An 8,966-nucleotide genomic window follows, 5' to 3' on the forward strand; every position below is an offset into this window, starting at 1 on the left:
TCGCCCAGGCTGGAGTTCAGTGGCGAGATCTGGGCTCACTACAAGCTCCGCCTCCCGGGTTCCCGCCATTCTCCTGCCTCAGCCTCCCGAATGTTTTCCCACTCTTGTACGTTGTACATGCGAGCTTCTAGATTTCCATTAGATTTTATGCATTTAGTTTTTACATTTAAATTTTTGATCCATCTGGAGTTTATTTTTGCATATGGTATAAGATAAAGCTCTACTTTTATTTTCTTCCTTTTGGAAATCCAGCTTTGGGAAAATCATTTTTATTCTTTTTCCACTTAACTGAACAAACCCCTGCGTTATATATTAGAATTTCAGCCAGGCCAAGTGGCTCAAGCCTGTAATCCCAGCTCTTTGGGAGGCTGAGGAGGGTGGATCACTTGAGTCCAGGAGTTTGAGACCAGCCTGCGCAACATAGTGAAACCTGTCTCTACAAAAAAAATACAAAAATATTAGCTGAGGGTGGTGGTATAGCACGTGTAGTCCCAGCTACAAGGGAGCCTGAGGTGGGAGGATCACCTGAGGCTGGGGCTGCAGAGAGCAGAGGTCGCACCACAGTAAGGCAAGTCTGTCCTCTTTCTCTTTTTTTAATACCTTAATTGACACTCATTATCATATATTAAAACAATTTTTTTTAACTGAGAATGATTAGGAGAGTGGATTGAAAGGATTTCTCTGGTCCAGAAACTGGAATTCAGTGGGGCACCGCCATGGCACGGGACCCAAGGGGAGACAGGACAGGTTGGAAGAGAGGTCGTTCATCATATCTTGTTTTGGGTCTTGGGGACCGAAAGAGGTCCAACTTGGAGCAGACACAGTGGTCTAAGCCTAGTTCTGTTTGGTTCTGGTTCAACCCCCAAGTGCCTGAACGTGGCCCAGGGCTGCAATGGGAATGCGTGCACTGCCATCTACCCTCCTGCCAGGGCAATGCAGTCACCTTCAAGCCTCTACCGCCCCCTGGAGCTGTCTGACTTGGGGTTTCCAGACCCAAACTCCCTCTCCCAGCAGCCTCCAGCTTGAGGAAGAAGGTCCTTTGGGGCCAATAGGGGTTTAATGAAGCCGTTGGGGACAGAGAGTCTTAACCTGCACCATCAAATACTTGGTCAGACACCAGAAACTGCTTCAAACTTACTGAATTCAAATCTCCCTTATCTCCACCAACCCTTCTTATTTGCTATGATTTTGAGCTACTGTTGAGAGCTATTCCTGCCTTCCCTGATCACCTATGGAGCTGATCATCTACTATGGAAGACAATACATCAATTCCTAAGTTATCTGATAAGTGAACAATCCAAGAGAGGTCCCCACGTGCTGCCCCTGAGTGGGGGACAATCGGTTCTACTTCTAGGGGCAGGAAAGCTCAACAGGGACAGGGCAGGGGCCTCTTCCAGCAGGGCCATTAACAGACTACCAGTTTTACCACCACCGTGACCCTGGGCCTCTTCCTAAGCTCCCTGAACCTTAGCTTCTGTGGTGGACAGACACTAAAATGTTCCCACCTCCTGGCATTCACCACCATCGTGAAATCCCCTCCCTTGATTGTGGGTGGGACCCAGGACTTGCTTCTTCTTCTTCTTTTTTTTTTTTAAGAGATGGGGGTCTCACTGTTTTGCCCAGGCTAGTCTCGAACTCCTGAACTTTTGAGTTCAAGTGATGCTCCTGCCTCCACCTCTCAAGTTGCTGGGATTATAGGCACACGCCGTCACTGTGCCTGGCTCCATGACTTGCTTCTAACCAGTAGAATATGGCAAAAGGGATGAGATGTCACTCGATTTCATTACATGTTATAAGACTCCTTGCTGGCCAACTCACTCTAGAGACTCTCCTTGCTGGCTTAGTGAAGCAAGCAGCAAGGTTGGGTGTGATGGTTAGTTTCATGTGTCAACCTGGCTAGGCTGTAGGTCCCAATCATTCTATCAAGCATTAATCTAGGTGTTGCTGTAATGGTATTTTATAGATGTGGTTAATATCCACAATCAGTTGGCCTTAAATAAAGATTATTCTCAACAGGCTGGGTACAGTGGCTCACACTTGTAATCTCCGCTGGGAGCCAAGGTGGGAGGATGCCTTGAGCGCAGGAGTTCAAGACCAGCCTGGGCAACACGATAAAACCTCATCTCTGCAAAAAATATAAAAGTTAGCTAGATGTGGTGGTGTGTGCCTGTAGTCCCAGCTACTCAGTAGGCTGAGGTGGTAGGATCAATTAAGCCCAGGAGGTCAAGGCTGCAGTGAGCCGTGATCACACCAATGCATTCCAGCCTGGGTAACAGAACAAGACCCTGTCTCAAAAACAAAACAAAACAAAAAAACCAGATTATTCTCAACAATGGAGATGGGCCTCATCCAATCAGTTGAAAGGACTAAAGAACAAAACTAAAGCTTCCCTGAGAAAGAGAAGAGGAAGTTCTGCCACAAGACTCCAGCATCAGCTCCCGCCTGAGAGTTTCCAGCCTGCCCGGTCTCCTGTGGATTTCAGACTTGCTGGCCCCTACAATTGCATAAACCAGTTCCTTGGAATAAATGTCTTGGTGTGTTTGTATGTTTGCATCCTACTGTTTCTCTGGAGGACCCCGACTGATACCTTGGCAAAACCCATGTGGAAAGGATCCATTTTCAATTGACACCCAGCAAGAAGCTGGAACCCTTGGTCCTATACCCATGAGGAAATGAATTCTGCCAACAACTTGAATTAATTTGGAAGCACATTTTTCCAGTCAAAGTTCCAGATAAGACCACGGTCTAGCCAACACCTTGAATGCAGCCTCGAGAGTCCATGCAGCTAAGCCATGCCTGGACACTTCCCCATTTGTCAAAGAAGGAAAATAATAATAGTCGTCTCACAGGGCCATTTTGGAGCTTAAGTGAGACAATCTAACAGTGTGCTCAGCACAGTGCCTGCCACGTATCTAGTGCATGACAGGGTGCAGGACACAGTACCCCAAAACATGGTACCTTGGCTATCACTCACCTGGGTCCAGGTGATCCTCCAACATCAGCCTCCAGAGGTCACTTTGACCTTCTCTGGCCTTTCTGTGTGAGCACTGTCTATAAAATAATTCTCTGACCTATCTCCTCTAAAATTAGGTCATAAGACCCTCATGCAACAGATGTTCTGCACCATACCTGGGAAATGGTGGAGGAGGAGGTTGAAGGAAAATCATATAGAGGCACACACACAAAAAAGAACCTGAAAAAATAGGTCTTCCTGAGTTCTCTCCCAGTTTATTTCCATCAGATAATACCCCTTTTCCTCTAATCATGTTTCTCCACAACTATCCATTTCTTTCTTCAGACTCAGCATAAATATACACTATTTTCCCCGGGTCTTTGGCCTTCATTTCTGAAGCCTCCTATATCACATAAGACTTTGGTTAAGTAAATTTGTTATGCTTTTCTTTTGTTAATCTGTCTTTTATTATAGTGGTGTCAGCTATGAACCTTGTGATGGGTGAAGAAAAGACATGGCTTTTTCTCCCCTACATGCATGACAAACCAATAAATGTTAGCCCTGACTTTTTTTTTTTTTTTTTGAGGCAGAGGCTTGCTCTGTCACCCAGGCTGGAGTGCAGTGGTGTGATCTTGGCTCACTGCAACCTCCGTCTTCCAGGTTCCAGCAATTCTCCTGCCTCGGCCTCCTGAGTAGTTGGGATTACAATCGCATGCCACCATGCCCACCTCAAGTGATCCGTCTGCCTTGGCCTCCCAAAGTGCTGGAATTACAGGTGTGAGCCACTGCCCCCAGCCAGCCCTGACTTAAAAAAAAAAAAAAATTATTTAAGCCAGGAGCTGTGACTCATGCCTGTAATCTCAGCACTTTGGGAGACTGAGGCAGGCAGATTGCTCAAGCTCAGGAGTTCGAGACCTGCCTGGGCAGCATGGCAAAACCCTGTCTCTACAAAAAGTACAAAAATTAGCCAGGCATGGTGGCACACGCCTGTAGCTACTCGAGTGGCTAAGGCAGGAGGATTGCTTGAGCCAGGGAGGTCAAGGCTGCAGTGAGCCGAGATCATGCCACTGCACTTCAGCCTGGGCAACCGAGCAAAACCCTGTCTCAAAAAAAAAAAAAAAAAATTTAGCAGCGGTCTGAGAATCATAAACAAAACTAGGAAGATCTAGGTTCATGGAGCACCCAGGACTTGCCATATATCATGGCCTTGATTATTTCAGAGAAACAGTAGGAAGTGGTAGTTTAGTGCACACACTCTGCAGTCACAATGGCTCTTCTATGTCAGCTATGTTATGTTATGCTGGTGATTTAAATTTCTCTGTGCCTCGGTTTCCTCATCTGTAAAATAACATAAAATTGCACCTGGCACATCATAGGGCTATATAAGCATTAACTGTTATTATTATTTGCCTCTAACCCACAGCCCTATAACTTCAAAGGATTATGAGATGAAATAAAATCAATACAGTACACATTCATCTACCCTGTGAGCAAATAAAGATGAACCAATAGGCGGCTACACTTCAGGACTTGCTAATTTTCTATAAACTTCCTATACTTGTTAAGGAATTCCTATTGTGTGATTCTCCTAGGGGTGCCTGGAAATGGGAAGGAACGTATCTGGCACAGACCTTCTCCCCCCCCACCGCCCCAGCACATTTTGTCACCTGCTCCCACTCGTGCTGCTGCCCCATGTCCCCATGTCCAGCAGAGGGCGCTGTGGCCCTAAAATGCAATCCTCAGACGCTTCCCCCTCTCCCGCGAGGCCTGCGGCTAGCGAGGGAGGCCACCCGCCAGAGGCAGCCGGCCTGACTCCAATCAGACTCTTTGTCCCAACCAACCCTTTTCTCCAAGCGATGAGCAAACTCCCCATCACTCGCTACTTGCTGGCTGTTCAAACCGCACGCTTCTCCTTGAAGGGTTTTCTGCAGTCTCCAGTCCTCTAGACCTTCCTTCTTTGAACCCCAGAAGCTTCGCTGCAGCAATGAATCATCCAGGCCTTATGCTGCTGTTAGTTTCCAAATTCCTTGGCAGCCCAGCTGTAAACCACCACCTCGCCCCCCAGAGAGCCTCCCGCCACCCACAGCCCGCGCCTCTTCCATTCTATTCCAACTTCTCCAGACAACTCACTGGCCCCACCCAGCTCTCACTTCTGCCTCAATCGGCAGGAGGGCAAGGGACTGTTTTTCTCATTTCATGTTCCAGCAAACGATTGTTTGGGGCAAGAGGCCCCGCATGGTGGCTCAAGCCTGTAATCCCAGCCCTTTGGGAGGCAGGAGGATGGCTTAAGCCCAAGAGTTTCATATGCCAGCCTGGGCAATATGGTGAGACCCTCTTTTCTACAGACAACTTAAAAATTAGCCAGGCATGGTGGCCTGTGCCTCTAGTCTCAGCTATTAAGGAGGCTGAGGTAGGAGGACCTCTTGAGCTCAGGAGGTGGAGGTTACCGTGAGCTGAGATCGTCCCACTGCACTTCAGCCCGGGTGATAGAGAGAGACCCTGTCTCAAATAAATAAACGATTGTTTTGGGCCAAGGTTAGCATCCTGCAAAGATGAAGACAGCCATCCTTTAGTGAGCACCTACTGTATTCCAGGCATTGATCTAAGTTCTTTACCTAATCCTCACAGCAATTCTATGAGAGTTGTTAGGCGTATTTTACAGAGGAGACAGTTAAGGCACCAAGTGGTTATGGGACATGTCTAAGGTCACATGGCTAGTGGTTGAGCCAGTGTTCAAACCCAAGCAGTCTGATTCCAAAACCGAGCTTTTCTTTTGAGACAGAGCCTCACTCTGTTGCCCAGGCTGGAGTGCAATGGTGCAGTCTTGGCTCACTGCAACCTCTGCCTCCCAGGTTCAAGCGATTCTCCTGCCTCAGGCTCCTGAGTAGCTGGGACTACAGTTGCCCACCACCACGCCTAGCTAATTGTTTTGTATTTTTAGTAGAGACGGGGTTTCACCATGTTAGCCAGGCTGTTCTCGAACTCCTGACCTCAGGTGATCTGCCCGCCTTAGCCTCCCAAAGTGCTGGGATTACAGGCATAAACCACTGCACCCAGCCACCCCTGGCTACTTTTTGTATTTTTATTAGAGACAGGGTTTTGCCATGTTGGCCGGGCTGGTCTCGAACTCCTGACCTCAGTTGATCCATCTGCCTTGGCCTCCCAAAGTGCTGGGAGTATAGTCTGGTTTCTCTTCAGATTGTATAAATCTTCCGCCTTTTACCAAATTGCTGGGATTACAGGTGTGAGCCACTGCGCCTGGCTGGGCTTTTTAACAACAAGACAATTGGGCTTTTTAAACAAGACATTATCTGAACTTAATGTAAGTATAGAGCCAGGGCGCCATCCCTGTTCTCTAGAATTGTGCTGTCCAGTATACTACCCACCAGCCACGTGACTGCAGAACACACGACTAATCCAAGTTGAGATGTGCTGTGAGTGCAAAATACACACTGAATTCTAAAGACTGTTTGAAAAAAATGTAAAATCTAGCATTAACAACTTTTATATTGATTACATGTGGAAATGATAATATTTTGGATCTATTGGGTAAAATTAGATATATTATTAAAATTAATTTTAGCCAGACACGATGGCTCACGCCTGTAATCCCAACACTTTGGGAGGCCAAGGTGGGCAGATCGCTTAAACTCAGGAGTTCAAGACCAGCTGGGGCAACGTGGTGAAACCCTGTGTCTACAAAAAAATACAAAAATTAGCTGGACGTGGTGGCGCACACCTGTAATCCCACTTACTTGTGGGGACTGAGGGCAGGGGAGGATCGCCTGAGTCCAGGCGGTCGAGGCTTCAGTGAGCCATGTTCATACCACTCCACTCCAGCCTGGGTGACAAAGTGAGACCCTTTCTCAAAAAATTAATTTTTCCATAGCTCACAGTAGCCTCAAACTCCTGGGCCTAATCTATCCTCCTGCCTCAGCCTCCTGAGTCATTGGGACTACAAGCATGCACCACTGTACCCAGCTAACTTTTATGTAGGTTTTTGTTTGTTTTTAACAGGTGAGATCTCACTATGTTGCCCAAGCTGGATAGAACATTTTAAATGGCATCTGTGACTTCCATCTTATTTCTGTGGGGCAGAGCTGCTCTGGGAACTCTCAGCTCAGTAGAAGACAGACAGGATTATCTGAATAATTCTAAAGCAGGGGAACATGTGGTCTGTGTTTTGAGAAGTGAGAACAACTTGGTGTAGGAACTCAGAGGCGGGAACTCCTGAGGGAGAGAGTTTCAGGGAAGCCGTCTCAGCGGATTCCAGCTGTATTTCTAAAGATTTGTGGGATTCTGTCCTGGGGAGAAGAGCAGAGGGAAACACGAAGGCCAAAACAGCAAAGGTCAGGGAGGCAAGGCCAGCCAGCAGCGGGGCTGGGTGCCCAGTGCTCCCGGGTGTGTGGAAGGAGACAAGGCCTGCTGACCGCAAACTGTGAGGGCCTTGACTGTGGGGCCAGACGGAGGGGCTCTCAGCCGGATGGAGCTCCAGACGCCTCAGGCTGGGGAGGGTCTGCACCTGGACAGACTAGGGAAATATTTGGCGAGCAGGAATAGGAGGTGGCAGTGAGTGGCAGGGCCCCTGGCTCCTTCTCCCTCCATCCCCATTTCCCTGCACTGCTCTGGAGGGGAGGGTGGTGAGCAATCTTCTCAGAGGAGGTTAGCTGTGGGAGGACAGCTCCTGAGGAGCATTTCCTGTCTTTGGCTCACAACTGCTTCCTGCCCAGACCTCCCAACACTTGACCCCAATTCAATTCCTTCCTCCCAGGGGAGTTGGGTGGCCACGAGGGCTTCACAGGTCCAGAGACCCGGAGCTTCTTGGCAAGCTGAATGAAGCAGGGTCCCAGGGGCCCGGAAGCCCAGCCTTGCCTGGCCTTGGTGAGGAACTGGAATCCAGACTTGCAGTGGAAGCCTCAGGGATAGATTTGGAGGAGGAAGCCCGAGATGGTGCCTCTTTCCCAGCAGCTAGGACCTCAGTCCTCGCTTACCTAGTCACCTCTTCCTTCACCTTCAACTGGGAACTTACATCCCTTCTTTCGTTTATAGGGCACTTTTAGGCTGGGTGCGGCAGTTCACGCCTGTAATCCCAGCACTTTGGGAGGCCAAGGCAGGCAGATTGCTTGAGCTCAGGACTTCGAGGTCAGCCTGGGCAACATAGTGAGACCTCGTCTCCGTTTTTTTTAAATCAAATACATATTTTAAAAATTCAAAATTCAAAAAAAAAAACAAAAAACAAATGGCACTTTTTCTTCCCAAACAATGGCTGGGAATTTTTGAAGGGAAAGGGAGGCAAATTCCCTAGGAAATAATCATGAGTGATTCCTTCTCTAGAAACACCTAAGGCCTCCAATGAACCCCTTCTTTGAGAGTTAATCTGCAGTTTTCTCCCTGATTCTGAGATGTGAGGCCAGGTTCCAAAAATGTGAGTTGTTTTGTTTTGTTTTGGTTTTTGAGACGGAGTCTCGCTCTGTAGCCCAGGCTTGAGTGCAGTGGCATGATCTCGGCTCACTACAAGCTCTGCCTCCCAGGTTCACACCATTCTTCTGTCTCAGACTCCCCAGTAGCTGGGACTACAGGCGCCCACCACCATGCCTGGCTAATTTTTTTGTATTTTTATTAGAGTCAAGGTTTCATCATGTTAGCCAGGATGGTCTCGATCTCCTGACCTCATGATCCGCCCGCCTTGGCCTCCCAAAGTGCTGGGATTACAGGCGTGAGCCACCACGCCCGGCCTAAGATGGGAGTTTTGAGAGCCCATCACAGGTTGTTAAAAGTGTGTCTGGAGTTGGTTCCTTCCTGTGGGTTCTTGGTCTCGCAGGCTTCTTGGGTTCTTGGTCTCACAGACTTCAAGAATGAAGCCGTGGACCTTCGTGGTGAGTGTTACAGCTCTTAAAGGTGGCACAGATGCAAAGAGTGAGCAGCAGCAAGATGTACTGGGAAGAGCAAAAGAACAAAACTTCCACAGCGTGGAAGGCAACCAAGTGGGTTGCCGCTGCTGGCTGGGAGTGGG

The sequence above is a fragment of the Colobus angolensis genome, unplaced genomic scaffold, assembly GCF_000951035.1.
Source record: "Colobus angolensis palliatus isolate OR3802 unplaced genomic scaffold, Cang.pa_1.0 Scaffold187, whole genome shotgun sequence".
In the NCBI taxonomy this organism is placed as follows: domain Eukaryota; kingdom Metazoa; phylum Chordata; class Mammalia; order Primates; family Cercopithecidae; genus Colobus; species Colobus angolensis.